At 42.4% G+C, this 13878-nt stretch overlaps 1 long non-coding RNA gene across 1 annotated transcript in view; it reads left to right on the top strand.

Annotated features, from left to right (window-relative positions):
- Positions 1–13878, top strand: part of LOC148638523 (uncharacterized) — a 65604-nt gene that overhangs the window by 37145 nt on the left and 14581 nt on the right. The window contains exon 2 of the long non-coding RNA XR_015930945.1: positions 1681–1830. This is a non-coding gene — a long non-coding RNA (uncharacterized LOC148638523). The remainder of the gene's footprint in view (positions 1–1680; positions 1831–13878) is intronic.

Raw genomic sequence — 13878 nt, 5'->3', positions numbered from 1 at the left:
CAGTGATTAGCATAGGAAGCTGCAATGTCCTAGTGTTTATTTCAAAATACTCCTTCATAGACCGCAGGATACATCTGTGTAACAGGTTTGGTTGTGAGCATCCTACCGCTTTAAAGGATGATTGTTTTTTTTTAACAAAGCACTGTAGGAAAAAAGGATTGTCATAATTTACAGTGTCTGCTCTCTGTCATTTTAAATTACATGATTTTTGAAATCCCTAGGGTGAAAGGATGACACTTATTCCTCGCGGAGAAGAAGGGTTTAGATCAAAATAGATTACTGCCTAAAATAATGATGTCTCAGTGCTGTCATGCTCCTGATTATTCTGACAAAGGACAGCGTAGATTGCTGTTTGTATTCATCCAGCTCTCTGAGCACAGCCAGAAAGTCACCTGGATTTGGTTGAGAAGCATGTGAGGAATTTAGGAGGTTAGAATATTTTTTCTGGGAGGAGATACCTGATCCATAAAGACTAAAGACTAGAAGAGCATTTACTTCCTTTATTCCTAAAAGTATTCAATTGTTGAACAATGAAAAACGATTGCAAATAGGAATCTTATTATTCTTATTGTTTTTAGACTCTATACAGGCTAACCGTCTGTTTTGTCATTTGTAATTGGTGCTGGAAGAGTTCTGATTGAGCGATGTTGTTGAATGTTGTTTTGTAAAAACGATCAGTTAAAACCCTTAAGCAAAAACATTTGTGAATTAACTGTTTGTAGCTAAATTTATGGTAACAATTACAATCATCACCCTTCAGGTGAGACAAAAAGGTCTTCACAGGGTAACACCGGTAAGAAATAGACTAGTCCAGTTTGGTTTGGTCCAGTAATGGTCAACAGGTGCATGTTTAGTGTTCTAGTATTTTTGAGATTGTTTGTAGATAGTCAGTACGCCCAGAGGAATTAGCTGATACAGTATTGTCAAGTGATTTACACATTTGCACTCAAATTGTAGATGTCTTGTGGTAGGGAAGAAGCCCTGTAGGTATCTTCTTCAGATATTGTGGTTTTCAAAGCTGGCCACACCAGACTAATGCACTACTCAGGGAGATTGGTGTTCTTCAGTGTCAATGTTTCTCCAGGGTTTGAGCAGAATCCAGAAGCAGCAGGCATCGTAGGAAAGTGAAAACTAGAATAGAGGGCAAGAGACATTTCCTTACACCAGGAGGTGTAAACACATTTCTGGACAAAGTTGTAGATTCCACTTTATGCGGATCTTAAGTGAAAGTTTTTTTAAACCTGAAAGTAGAACAATGAATTGCTAAATCCTGGTTAGAGTGAGTGGGAGTGAATGTTACATTTTCCTAAATCCACACAAGTTCAGTGTGCTAATAACAGGCTGGAGGTCACAAGGAGGAGCTTGCTGACCTATCTTGATAAGGTTGTGATAGATTAATATAAATCTGAACAACTGCAGGTACGAATAATCCAAAAACATGGCTTTTGCCCTGTTGATTAAGGCATGAATGAAACACAACTGATTTGCCAATTTGCCAATCAATTAAAGTCGATTACAGTTTTCCTGTGGCCTAAGTCAGGAAAAGTCTGCGTTGGTTCCAACGTCTACATGAAGCTAATAACCAGCTAATAAACCAGAGTTTCAAACCAGCAGACACAGCACCCTGCAGGACCAGGATTCTCACCCTGGTCTAACCCATCTCATCCCGTTCCTCCGAAGGATAAGCCTTGGCCATTGCAACCGGAATGTGACAGATTGGATGGACCACGATCTCCATCGCCAGTCTCCTCGAGGATGAACAGGCTCCCTCTGTGCTGCTCCAGGACGACATCCCACTCTGTGAAGAGGCGGCTCTGCAGCTGGACAGAGGTGTGAAGCTGTTTTGTTCCCGAGCTCTTTAGACAGGCATGTCTGTGCACAAGGCTTACGGAGAAGGAGCAGCTGCAGTCAAATTGTCTGCACTGCTCACTTTTATCTCCCTCATGTTGTCTCATGATGCTCTTCTTGAGATTTGTAGGTGGTCTCTTTTATTTATTTTTTTAAAAACACTTTGAAAATCTAAATCCTTTCATCTCTGCAGTTCCTGTGATGAAACATGCTGGGGGGAATCAGTGTTTTGAATTACTTAAAAAGTTAGTCAGGGAATTTCAGCAGAATGTTTGCTTAATGTTCTTCAATAGGGAGGACATTTTTCCTCATTGATATCACACCTATAGATCCCAAAAACCCAAAACACAGTCACCTGGACTGCTCTCCTACACGTCCCCCTTTGCTATACAGTCACTATACAAGACTACGGTTTGGTGTGTTTCCCTGTGTTTGCCCTGACCTGCATTCATCCGTTATTTAACTCACTAGATGAATTCAATATTTTGTAAGACCATTAAACATACAGTATGGACACACTCTTCATTGCCTGAGATATCTGTGATGTTGCATTATAAACAGAATATTACATTTTTATTATTAAGGGTTATAAATAAGTTACCTTGAACAAAGTATTCAGCCAAACTGTCCAGATCTGGGCCAATTTGAAGTCTCAAATATAGGAGTTTCTGGTTGAATGCTCTCATTCCCTGGTCGAGCACTTCAGATGATTGTACTGCAGTCTCTGTCGACACAACCTGACTCACTGGACCTGGTGGGATTGTGTGGTTTACTGTATGATTATGATCATGTCAGTCAGGTCTCATTCCCTGTACATGCTCGGCACAGAGCATTGGGAGAACCCACTCCGCACAATTTTAGGGGTAAGGCATGGAGGAAAAACCCCAGTGGTTTATCAGAGTCAGTCAGACATAATGTGTGTGTTTCTGGGAAGTAGGAGGAAACTTGAACACCTGGAGAAAATCCAAGAGCATGCTAAGATCCCAAGGGATCATGCAAATTCCCAAAAGTCATAAATAGTAGCTCCTAAGAACAGCGGGTCAAACACCTTAACTGCAGTGGATTACAATGTGACAGTACGCAAACTGTCAGTATATATTGGAATTTTGGTGATTGTGAACAGAGTAAACAAGAAATCAAGGAACTGTTCCAGCCTAAAAGATGTGTAAGAGAAGAGAGTGAATGGTTGGGTATTTTGGTGCAACCAGCAGGTGAAACAGGCAGTAGCTGCAGGAATTCTGGGTTCTGCTGTACCCAGACAGAAAGCTAGAGCAGGTGTCGAGCAGCACAGTTGTGCATCAGATTTGATTTGTTGCTTCTCCACATGGGGACTGTGGCAGCATGTCAGCGACATTCACAGGCCTCCAGGCGTCTCGGGGTAGATGAGACCACACCACAGAGGGCTTATTGCTGCAGGCAGAATCCTGACATTCACAAATCAGACTGCATTCCCAGCGTCTGACAGCCCCCGCTGAGGTCTTTATTAACACAGTGGCTCAGATTATTCCTCCTGGGGCAGCAGACACACGTTCAGATTGGTTCTCATTAGGTCCAGTAGAATTCTGGAAAATACGGATGCTTATTCGTGTTTTTTTCCAAATGATACGCTTTTCCCTTGAGCTTTATCTTTTAAAATTCTGTGTGCTTTTCAGAAATGCTTTTATGTGCAGAGGATTTATGTAACTTAGACCTAAAACTAGAAAGCTTGCTAACGGCAGAGTAATTATTTTACCATGACACTCATTGTAGACATGCGATTCTGGAGAGGACGTTGGTAATGTTTCATGATTGTCATTGCTTCAGCTCTCAGTGAGGTTCGTGATTTGCAAAGAAGATTTTTATGCTAAAAGTATGTAGCCCTGAGGACAGACAAGATTATTACATAAAATCCAGTTCACAGTTCATAAAAAGTAATAAATCAGTTGCTTCCAAACATTAAAATGAAAATTTTAACATATCTGGAGATCAGAATAAGTTTGATTCATTTAAAATATTATTACTAATAAAATATTGCTGAAATAGGGTAGTATGGTGGCACAGTGGTTAGCATTATTGCCTTTCAATGCTTGGACCTGGGTTCAGTTCTGGGCCTGGGGTGCTATCTGTGAGGTGTTTGTACTGTATGTTCCCCCACAGACCAAAGACATGCTGGTACCTTAATTGCATTTTGGAAAAATGGCCCCTGGTGTGACTGTTTGCAAGTCTGTGACCGCCCTGCAGTATATTAGACCACTGCTTGCTGGTGACTACGAGCACCAAAAACTCATCACCTGCAAAAAAAAAAAAAAATTTGCTGTTGTGCTTTATTACAAATACTGTAAAGTCAATATGTACTTATCAAGAGAGAGTAACATTTACATTCCATAGTAATTTCAGAGTAACATTTATAACATGTAGTTCCAGTAGAGAACAAAGGAACAGGAACATGTACTGTAGCTAAGCTCCACAGCCGAAACGTTGTGTCTCTTTTCTTTTCCTTTCAGCTGGAACAAACCTTTACCTGTTTCTTTATCACATGTATGTTCACAGATATTTATGGCATGTAACGTGCTTAATGGACTCAGTAAAACCTTTAAAGTTTCCTAGGTTTTACATCAAATACTAGAGAACAGAGTCTGGCTTCTGAAGCCCTTTGCAGACAGCCAAGGAAAGGGAAAAAAATTCAATGAGATAAATAAATCTATGGACACAGCAAGCTGGAACTTGCTTAGTGAGAATCGAAACGTTGATCTTCATTAACAGCTTTCTTTGTCTTTTTCATCCTTCCAGAAAGGGGGACACAAAATAATTAGCACCTGGCAGAAAATGCAGTTTTTAGCAACTGTTTGTGATAAGTTTGGGCTCATCTTATAGTGTTCATCAGTGGGACTTTGAGAATATGTTATTCCAGAAATAGCTCTGTCTCTGACAATGGCATTGTTGGCTAATACTTTTCCTAGCTCTAACATTAATAATCTCAAATAAACAAATATGAGACAGCATTAATACTAACGTCTATTTATTTAAATTATTAATGGAATTATTAATGATAATTATTTATAAATGGGTTCCAGATGGTTGGCTATGCTGTGCAAGCAAGTGAATGAGAATTATTGTTCACCAATCAGAATCATTGTGTTGCTCCAACACTCACAGTTGGCTGCAGGCAACTTGCAGTCTGAATCCTTCTCAGGTGTGAGTTCGGATGCCACAATTCCTCTGGGGATATTCTTCAAAAATAACCCCCAGCTGCCCGCCAGCCGAACCCCTTGGAGTTTCAGACTCGCTTGGCTGCAGAAATTCACAGAGAGATTGTGAAAGCTTACTCCAACCAAGAGCTACTTTTCCTTTTTTTCTACAAACAACTGGCCAACATGTACAGGTGGAAATCCAGTAGGAGACAAAGGTAGGGAAAATAGGAACACTCTTTTGTTTGCAGAAAATTGTTCACATATACATGTATTATTTTGTGACTGTTTTTTTTCTGTCAACTGCGTTCTTTATTACTTATCTTTTAGGTTTTTGTTTAGGCATTTTGGAATTCTCTCTCTGGTATTTGAACTGTTTCTATTCTACAGCACTTTGGGATAGTGCTGCTTTTAGTATTCCTTGAAAGGTGCTATATAACTTTTTGATTGATAGATTTCAGACTGTTTCTGAGGCCAATCAATGTTTCCATTATTTCAATAAGTGGATGTTTGCTGATGTGCTAATCTGGACTACTAGTGTTCTTTAAAAAAGAGACCAAACCTGTTACAGTATATGCTTCCAATAAGGCACATGTACTGTACAGCTGCAGTAACAATACAGCATGTTTTCATTTATTTTTCTTGTCCCTGCTTAAAATACAAAGAGGCTCATTCATTTTCTCAAAATACATCCATCAATTTTCTAGCCACTTTACCAAATACTGTGTGGTAGGGGAGCCGGAGTCTATCCCAGCAAACAACAGGCACAAGGCAGGGTACACCCTGGATGGGATGCCAGTTCCTCACATGGCACACACGGACTAACTCCTGGGACAATTTTCCCACAAGCCCACACAGACAGCAGCCCGGGTTCTATATTGAGCCCAGGGCCCAGCCCTGCACCACAGTAATGTTAACCACTGTGCCACCATGAACCCCTTCTTTCAAAATGTCCTTTTAAAATCCTTGTAAATAAAGTATTAAGTATGTGCCTCACTCAATTCATCTTGATCCAGTCAATGCAGTAGCTGTAACAATGCAGTAACAGTTTTTCATGCCTTAAGTTTAGAGCTCCCACACCACACAGAAACACACGCACACACACACACTCGCACACACACATGCACATACACACACACACTCCATCTTGCTTTAGGGTCTGTGCACCTGTGCCATAGCAGTTCTGTTGGCTGAGCATCTTGCATGATTGCTTTTGGGGACGTCAATGCTCTGAGGCTCAGTCAGCTAAGGGGGAAAGCAAGGGAACAATCTGTCACTCCTGGCGTTGATGCATTAAGGTGCGAGCCGTGGGAACGGGGGACTTGTGAGGACACAGTTTCAGCTATTTTACCGCCACAGCGAAGTCGCTTGAGCGGCAGGAAGAGACATGCTCCCTTCAGACAGTGTAATTATTGAAAGGGGGAGTCAGGCTCTGCTGTCCAGACCTCTTATTCGGCCCTAGTATGGGAAGGTACAGGAATTTGTATTTCTTAGACAGAAAATGACCAAATCAACTAATTAGTGATCACCTGCACCACTATTATCTAATAATGAAAGAAACATTTAGCATCTTCTCAACTAAGAGAATCTGCTCCATAGTGGCTGCCCAATAGCTCATTGATTATCAACACCAGCATCGGTCTCCGTCCCTAAGCAATGAATATTTTAGCAGAGGATGGCTCTTTTAACTTGTACAGAACAGACCACAGAATCTTATCTTTAAAGTGTTGAACAAAAAGTTCTGTTCGCTGTTGAGCAACCCCATACCTCCATCCATCCATTTTCTAACTGCTTTACACAATTCAGGGCTGCAAGGGAGTGGAAGTCCATCCCAGCAAACAATGGGTTCAAAGCAGGGTACACGCTGGACAGGACGCCCCCTGGACACACAGACACACACGCACACACCAGGGCCAGTTTTCCAAGAAGCCAGCATGCCTTTGGACTGTGGGAGGAAACCAGAGCACCCAGAGAAAACCCACACAAACTCTGGGATACGAACTCCGTGCAGCTATAGCACCTGAGGGATTGAATGCGGGGCCTCAGTACTGGAGGCAGCCATGCTAAGCACCATGCCACCCTCTAACCCCACTGTATTCTAATACCGAGCGCCACTCGAGCAAACCCTGGCAATGGATATACCATCTTCATCATCATCATAATCTGCGTCATCCTCTTTCAGTGAGCATTCCTTACTTCTTCAAGGAAGATTCAGTGCAAGTGCCCGTCTTTTCCTTCGGCCCGCCAATGAATGTGATTGAAAAACAGCGAGGGTTCCTTTCCTGCTGTCAGTGGTGTGAAATCATAGCCAACGACGAGGAATCACAGGGAACTGGAATGACAGCTCACTGGAGTGTGGAGTTTCATCCGCGAGGCACCTGCTGTTTGGAATTCAGGCTGATTCATCCACACACTGACTGTTACTCTGCTTGCCACAAGAAAAAAAAATAGAATTATGTAACATAAAAGCCAGTAGACTGTGGCTTTACCTCACTGTAGAGTTTCCCTTTGGCAAACACAACTAATCAGGAAGTGAATGTATAGCCTGGACTCACAGAATTCCTCTTCTTCTACAGGTCTAATACCTCATATTTTTTACACGGTGGAAGAAAACAAAACCCGTATTTCTTCTCTTTCTCTTTGTAGCAGGGAGAAAATGAGAGAAACAACAAACTGCAAAAGTGCAGTGGACAAAATTTAGGACTGGCCTCAAACGCATTCATCAGCCATGTTTTCAGTGCTAACTGTACCCTGTGAAACAAAGCTGGGTAGCTCTGGCACAGGCAGCGTGAAATACCCGTGAGATTGTTCTGTTTGCTTGGTGAGACAGAATACTCATGCAGTTGTTACACAAGCTGTCGCTCTGTGGAAGCAAGCACAAGGATCTTTGTGGCTTAAACAGATTTATAGCACTTACCCCTCACAGTTCAGGTTAATTCCTCCCAAAAACAAGATCGCAGAAGGATGTTCTGTCATTGCAGTCTGAGAAAGCTACCTATGGATAAGCTTCTTTTTCTTACTATAAGGATCACAGAGTTAGATTTGTTTTCAGTACTGTAAAATGCTAATCACCATGTGCCTGTTTCCTGGAGCGACGTTCCTCTCTTGTGGCTGTTGCTTTGAATTATGGAGGAAAGAGGTCTCGTTCTGCCGTGTTCGCTGTCCCCATGCCCACATCCTCGAATTAATTTACCGATCTGTTGCAGCAGAGGAGAGAACACACCCAGCCAGACAGAATTAATCTCTTGTGCCTTTGATGGCATCATGTTTTTATTTTTAAAAATAATAAAACAGCTAATCCATTTCACACCCCTCTCAGGAACAGAAGTGTGGTATGGATAATGGCACATTACGAGACTGTTTGCATCACAGACATGCTGTAATTGTGATACATGGCTAACAAACATCCAAATTCATTAAGCCTCAGGCCAGTACAGGAACAATTGAGCATGCCTCTTTAGAAAAGAAATGAACTCTATACATCAAGGGTTGTGGGGGTCTACTCAGTCGTGTTGTCGAAACTGATACACTGGCTTTTTTCAAGAAACAACTACATAGGATCCGCAGGCGAATTAGCCCCTAGAAGCCACATGAGCTGCAGTAAATTTGCCCAGTGGCCTCCTCTTGTTTCCAACCTTTACATTCTCAAAGCCAAACAGCTTTGAAATACAAAATAACACTTAAGGAATATTTTTGTCATTAATTTTCTATGGGGTGATTAAGCAACAGTAGTGTATATAGCAGAGGTGCAATGTTTATTTTACATTGAAATAATTATTTTTCAGGGTAATTATAAAATCTCTTATAGAGGTGCAGTGAATATGGAGTCATACTGTCACACCTGTTAGACGTCATGATGCCACATTCTGTCTTGTAGCTCCTGGTTCGAGTGATTCAAGTGAAATAGATTCTAGTGGTGCCGCCTGACTCATCTCGTTGTTTGCATCCCATACCAAGCGCAACAGTCAAAGCAGCAGCTCACAGAAGTGCAGTACAGCTGCTTTTTAAAGCCCTTGCAGGTTGGACCCTTGAGCCTTTCTCCCATTCCATCTATCCATTTTCTAGCCACTTTATCCAATACAGGACTCGGCGGAGCTAGACGCTGTGCCAGCAAGCAACAGGCTCAAGGCAGGGCACACCTTGGGCAGAACGCCAGTCCATCACAGGGCACACAGACACAGACACGTACACACTCACACCAGGGCCAGTTTTCCCAGAAGGTAATAAACCTACCATTATGTCTTTGGACTGTAGGAGAAAGCCCACACAAACAGGGGGCAGAACACACAAATTTCACACAGACAGCCCCTCAGGTGCAGAACTGAGCCCAGGGCCCCAGCGCCTCTCTCCATCCCTCCATGAGACGTTTGTCAAGATGTTGGGCGCAGGGCTCTGGCCCTTCACCAGTTTTCCTCGGTGTCTTGCTCCTGTTATGTGGCCTGACCCAAGGCTGGCTGAGCTACACCTAAAAAAGTCCAGAATCAGTGCCATGAACTGGGGATTCAAGTTTATGTTTTGTTTTTGCCCTCCGTGGAAAAGAGCACACAATCACATTTCAGCATCAATGACTGGCTTTTTCAATCAAAAACTCTGAGATTTCAGTCTCAGATGTGTTGTCCTTCGCTCCAGTCACAGAACCTCTAAGAATCCAGTATGCACAGGCTCAGGCGATGCTGCATTAAGATACAGCAGTGCGTCATAGTTTGGTTCCTGTCTCTCCTCCCTTCCATCACTTCATGACCCTTTTTCAGCTACACATAATTGCATTTTCTGAAGTCTTCTATTTCTGTTCACTCATGTATTCTTAACTTTGCAGATCTCTGACTCTGCTCCTCTTTCTCAGAGAGAAAGCCTTTTTTATAAATGATTTTTTAATGATCTTAGTGGGTTGTAATTGTGAGCCCGCTAATTAGAGAGACAGAGCCAATGAGTAATTCGAGTAAATGCATGTTTTAGGCCACAGAATCTAATATGAGTAATTGACTTTTGGCCTATGCCCTATAATAGTTTTCTGAACCAAAATAAAAGCAGATTAAAATAACTCAAGAGCATTCATGTAGAATAAATTATAAATGGTTATCACAAAGGAGAGGTTATAGTAAATATCTCTGAATGAAAACCTATTTGATTTCTTTTTTCATTGAATTTCTAAATGAAATTCTTCCAAATAATAAGATAATTGTTCTGTAGCCAAACATGGCTTCTTCATGCATTTTCTATAAATGTTAAGTCGTCAATTTTTGCAATCTTCATTCACTGAAGAATTCAGGGAGGTTATCTGCACCTTCGGGCAGGAGGGTCAGCAGAGGTGCTTGAGGGGTGAACAGTGCTCGAGGCAGGAGCGCAGCCTTACAGGTGCTGTGCAATACTCAAGTCCAGCATGGCATTGCCAAATCACCTGTAAGCTTACCACGTAGGGTAAGGGCACCATGGTGAGGTGACAGTCAGTGCTGCAGCTTCATAGCTCCAGGGCCATGGATTCTAATCTGGACTTTGGTGCCTGTCTGTGTGGAGTCTGCATGTTCTTCCTGAATTTACATGAGCTTTCTCCTAGTCCTCTGGTTTCCTGCTGAAGATGTACATTTTAGTTTTTTTCTGGTTGCTACAGGGTAGAAGTTTCAACTAAGTGACTTCCCATGAATGTGGGAAGTCAGGAGAAATTAATAAGCACTTAGGAACAGCAGAAATTAATTAATTAATTAATGTAATTAAATTAATTAATGCAGTAGCTTCGTGGCTATCTGTGACCCGTTCGGATAGGACTGGGGGAATTCTAGTCAGGTCTGGTCATTAGATAGCGAGGTGAAGACAAGGTCCAGGCTTGAGCTCATGATGACCGAACCACAGGTTGCAACCAGCAATGCAGGAGAACGTGCTGGCGGTTTGAGACCCTTGTACCATTTTTCTGTGAGAAGCAGTTACGTAAAAAAGTATTCTCCCAAAGGTATGTCATCTGCCTGAGGTAGATTTGATTTATAACTGCAGATTTATCTTGCCCCTGCCCTCCCCCAACACACATACTGCTTTTCTCACTGTCATCTGCTGTCTTCCTAACTGTTTTACCTCAGAGCGAATCATAAAGAAAATTAACTTGGCTGCCAGAGTTCCCTTATCTCACAGTGAGAGCACCATTTGATTTGCTTCAAACTCTGGGCGCTTTTGTAGCTTTTTTTATTCATTTATCGAAAACTGTTATTACGATCCTATATTTACTTCAGACACGGGCGCCTAAAAGAACAATGTGACAGAGCTTAGGGCCAAAAGCACATCTGCCCGTTAAGATCTTTTATTTTAATAGAGGAGGGCTTCAGTATCCATAAAACATATTATCTTTGTACTTCTACTTCAGCGCTGCGGAAGAGCTGGACTTTTGATTTTAAAAACGTATAGCTTTGGGCAGAATGAGACAGATGTAGGCCAAGATTTTCCCCTTTTCAAGCTTACCTTGTGATGTTGCCATTGTGTGGTCTAACACACGCCTCTCCTCCTCTTGCTGCTCCAGCAGCATGGCAGTGTGTGTGTGTGTGTGTGTGTGTGTGTGTGTGTGAGAGAGACAGAGAGATATTGCCTGACCTCAGGGATGTGGTGAGGTGCAAACTGAAGAGAGGTGCCCCTGAGACCCCCGGAACCCCCTGATATCTCACAAATGATGCCCCAGATATCCAGGTACAGTGATAATGCTGTGATCTTGTACATTTTAAGTACAAGATCGACAGACGAGACGATCAACTCTCCAGTCCTCCAGGGCTGCTGGGGTCCCTTGATTTTCACTCCACTTCAATTCTTAATTAAGCTCGTTATTTGGGTGCAAATTCCATTCACCTGTGTTTTAATCAGTAGGTACTTGAAATCTGTTAAACCTGCAGGACGTCAGGCCCTCAGCTGGACGAGACTGAAATGTGTGTTTTGTTTTTGATTTGAATTTGAATAGAGGTGCTCTTCCCCCTTTGGTACCTGTGCTGTTCCTGACTGTTGTTCACATTCTTCTGTCTGCTGCCTGATTTCTGTCATATTCCTGTTGAACCCGTGTCATTGTAACAATATGGACCGTGGTAACACACAGCAGAATGCAGTTTTATAATTCAGACAAACAGGCTCCGTGGTCAGTGTGCAGCAATATTTTAATGATTAAACTGGGTTTCGTTTATTGGTTATCCCCTGCAGTCCAGAAGGACTATCTTCCGTGCAGCTGAAGGAAACAGACAATACCTGTGCAGGATCCACAGCCTGTCTGGCTGGTGTTTGTATGAGCATGTGGAAACAGAAAAAAAGCAAGTAAAGGCCAGGTCAAGGCATTGCAGTTAAATCTGGCCCCTTGAGTAAGTCAGCAGTGTAGCGTGGTGAGAAACATGAAACAGCCAGTAATTCCATGAGAGCTCGTCGTGCAGGAGAGCAGTGGAGAAAATTGTATTTTGCCTTTCAGAATTCTGTGAGTCAGGTCTGTGTGTCAGGACTGATCAGGGTACAGGGCTTCTAGGCCTAACACAAAAAGAATTCAGACTGGGATTTCCTAAGTGCTTATTAATTTCTGCTGTATAATCACCTATCAAAACAGGCTCTGTTACAGATCCGCTGTCTTCAGTACCAAGGGGCTTGGAGAGGATTGCACACAAAAATATTGGCAATATCTTTAGCGGAAGCTGAGCAAAACAGTATGAAAGCCGACTAACTTTATACCTGTCTGTGAGCTGCCAGGAGCAATAAGTAATGAACCAGTGGGTTAATTGGCTTTTGGGAAGCTGTCCCTGGTATGTGTGTGTTTGTGTCTGTCTGTCCTGTGATGGCCAGGCATCCCATCCAGGGTGTGTCCCACCTGGCACCTGTCTCCTCTGCAACCCTAAATTACATGAAGTGGTTAAAAATGGATGGATAGGTAATTTATTATCATATTTTATTAATATAGAATCATCAATTCATGTAACATGTGTCCCCTCCCTATTTTGTAGCGTCAGTCCTGTAGCTAACTGGCCAAATTCTACAGCTTGTGTAAGGACAGTTCCCCATCATCTGGATCATCGGGTCTACGATCAAGCGCCTTGACAGGTTGAGACCTGGTCATCAGCTTTCACTTTTAATTATTACTTATATCTTCCTCACATATCATTAGTTATTTTTGCAGTGCTATACAGGAAAAGTAATTTTTCCTTTTGCACTTTTACTGAATGCCGGGCGGAGGTTGAACTGGAAATGGATGCAAATAACACACAGTCCTGTTTTCCAGCTAGTGACCTCAGTGTACTGGAGGCTGGCAAACTGTGCACAACATCCAGCAGAGAATCATGAATCAATATGAAACATCTACCTGACTCAGTTATTTATGCATGGCTTACTCAGAAATTGAGCCCGATAGTACCTTCAAACTCAATCTGCTTCATCGTGCCAGGTCTGCTTCTACGAGTTTCTGCTAATGCCAGATGCACTTTGTATGAAAAAGCAGTTTGCCCTTTGTTGCAAGACTTTGAAAAATCAGTACTGCTCTGCCGGATTCATTGAACATAAAAACACTCACACAGACCTTTTCTTCTGAGCAATCAAGGCTGCTTCCACTGCTGCTCCGGAGTGATTAGCGCATCTAATGGCCTGGTGGTCCATCATTATCAACTCTGATTATTTTCCAAAGATCTGTGTCTGAACCTGCCATTTACAGCGATTTCTCTTGCTTAGGCTTGTGCACTAGTGCCACTGTGATCCCACTTCTGCAATCGACTGATCAGAACCTGCTCCTTATTCTGAATTAATGCCATCAGACCAGCATCAGACTAATCATCATACTGTACACTTGGGCTCAGTGTAACCTGACGTTAGTCTTGTCAGTCTCATTTTGCAGAAATCTTGGGGGCATTCTTTTCAGGTAGATCAGCAG

This window comes from Lepisosteus platostomus, chromosome 28 (assembly GCF_059453375.1).
Source record: "Lepisosteus platostomus isolate fLepPlt1 chromosome 28, fLepPlt1.hap1, whole genome shotgun sequence".
NCBI lineage: Eukaryota > Metazoa > Chordata > Actinopteri > Semionotiformes > Lepisosteidae > Lepisosteus > Lepisosteus platostomus.
Note: the sequence above shows the minus strand (reverse complement) of the source record. Positions and strands in the feature narration are given on the sequence as shown.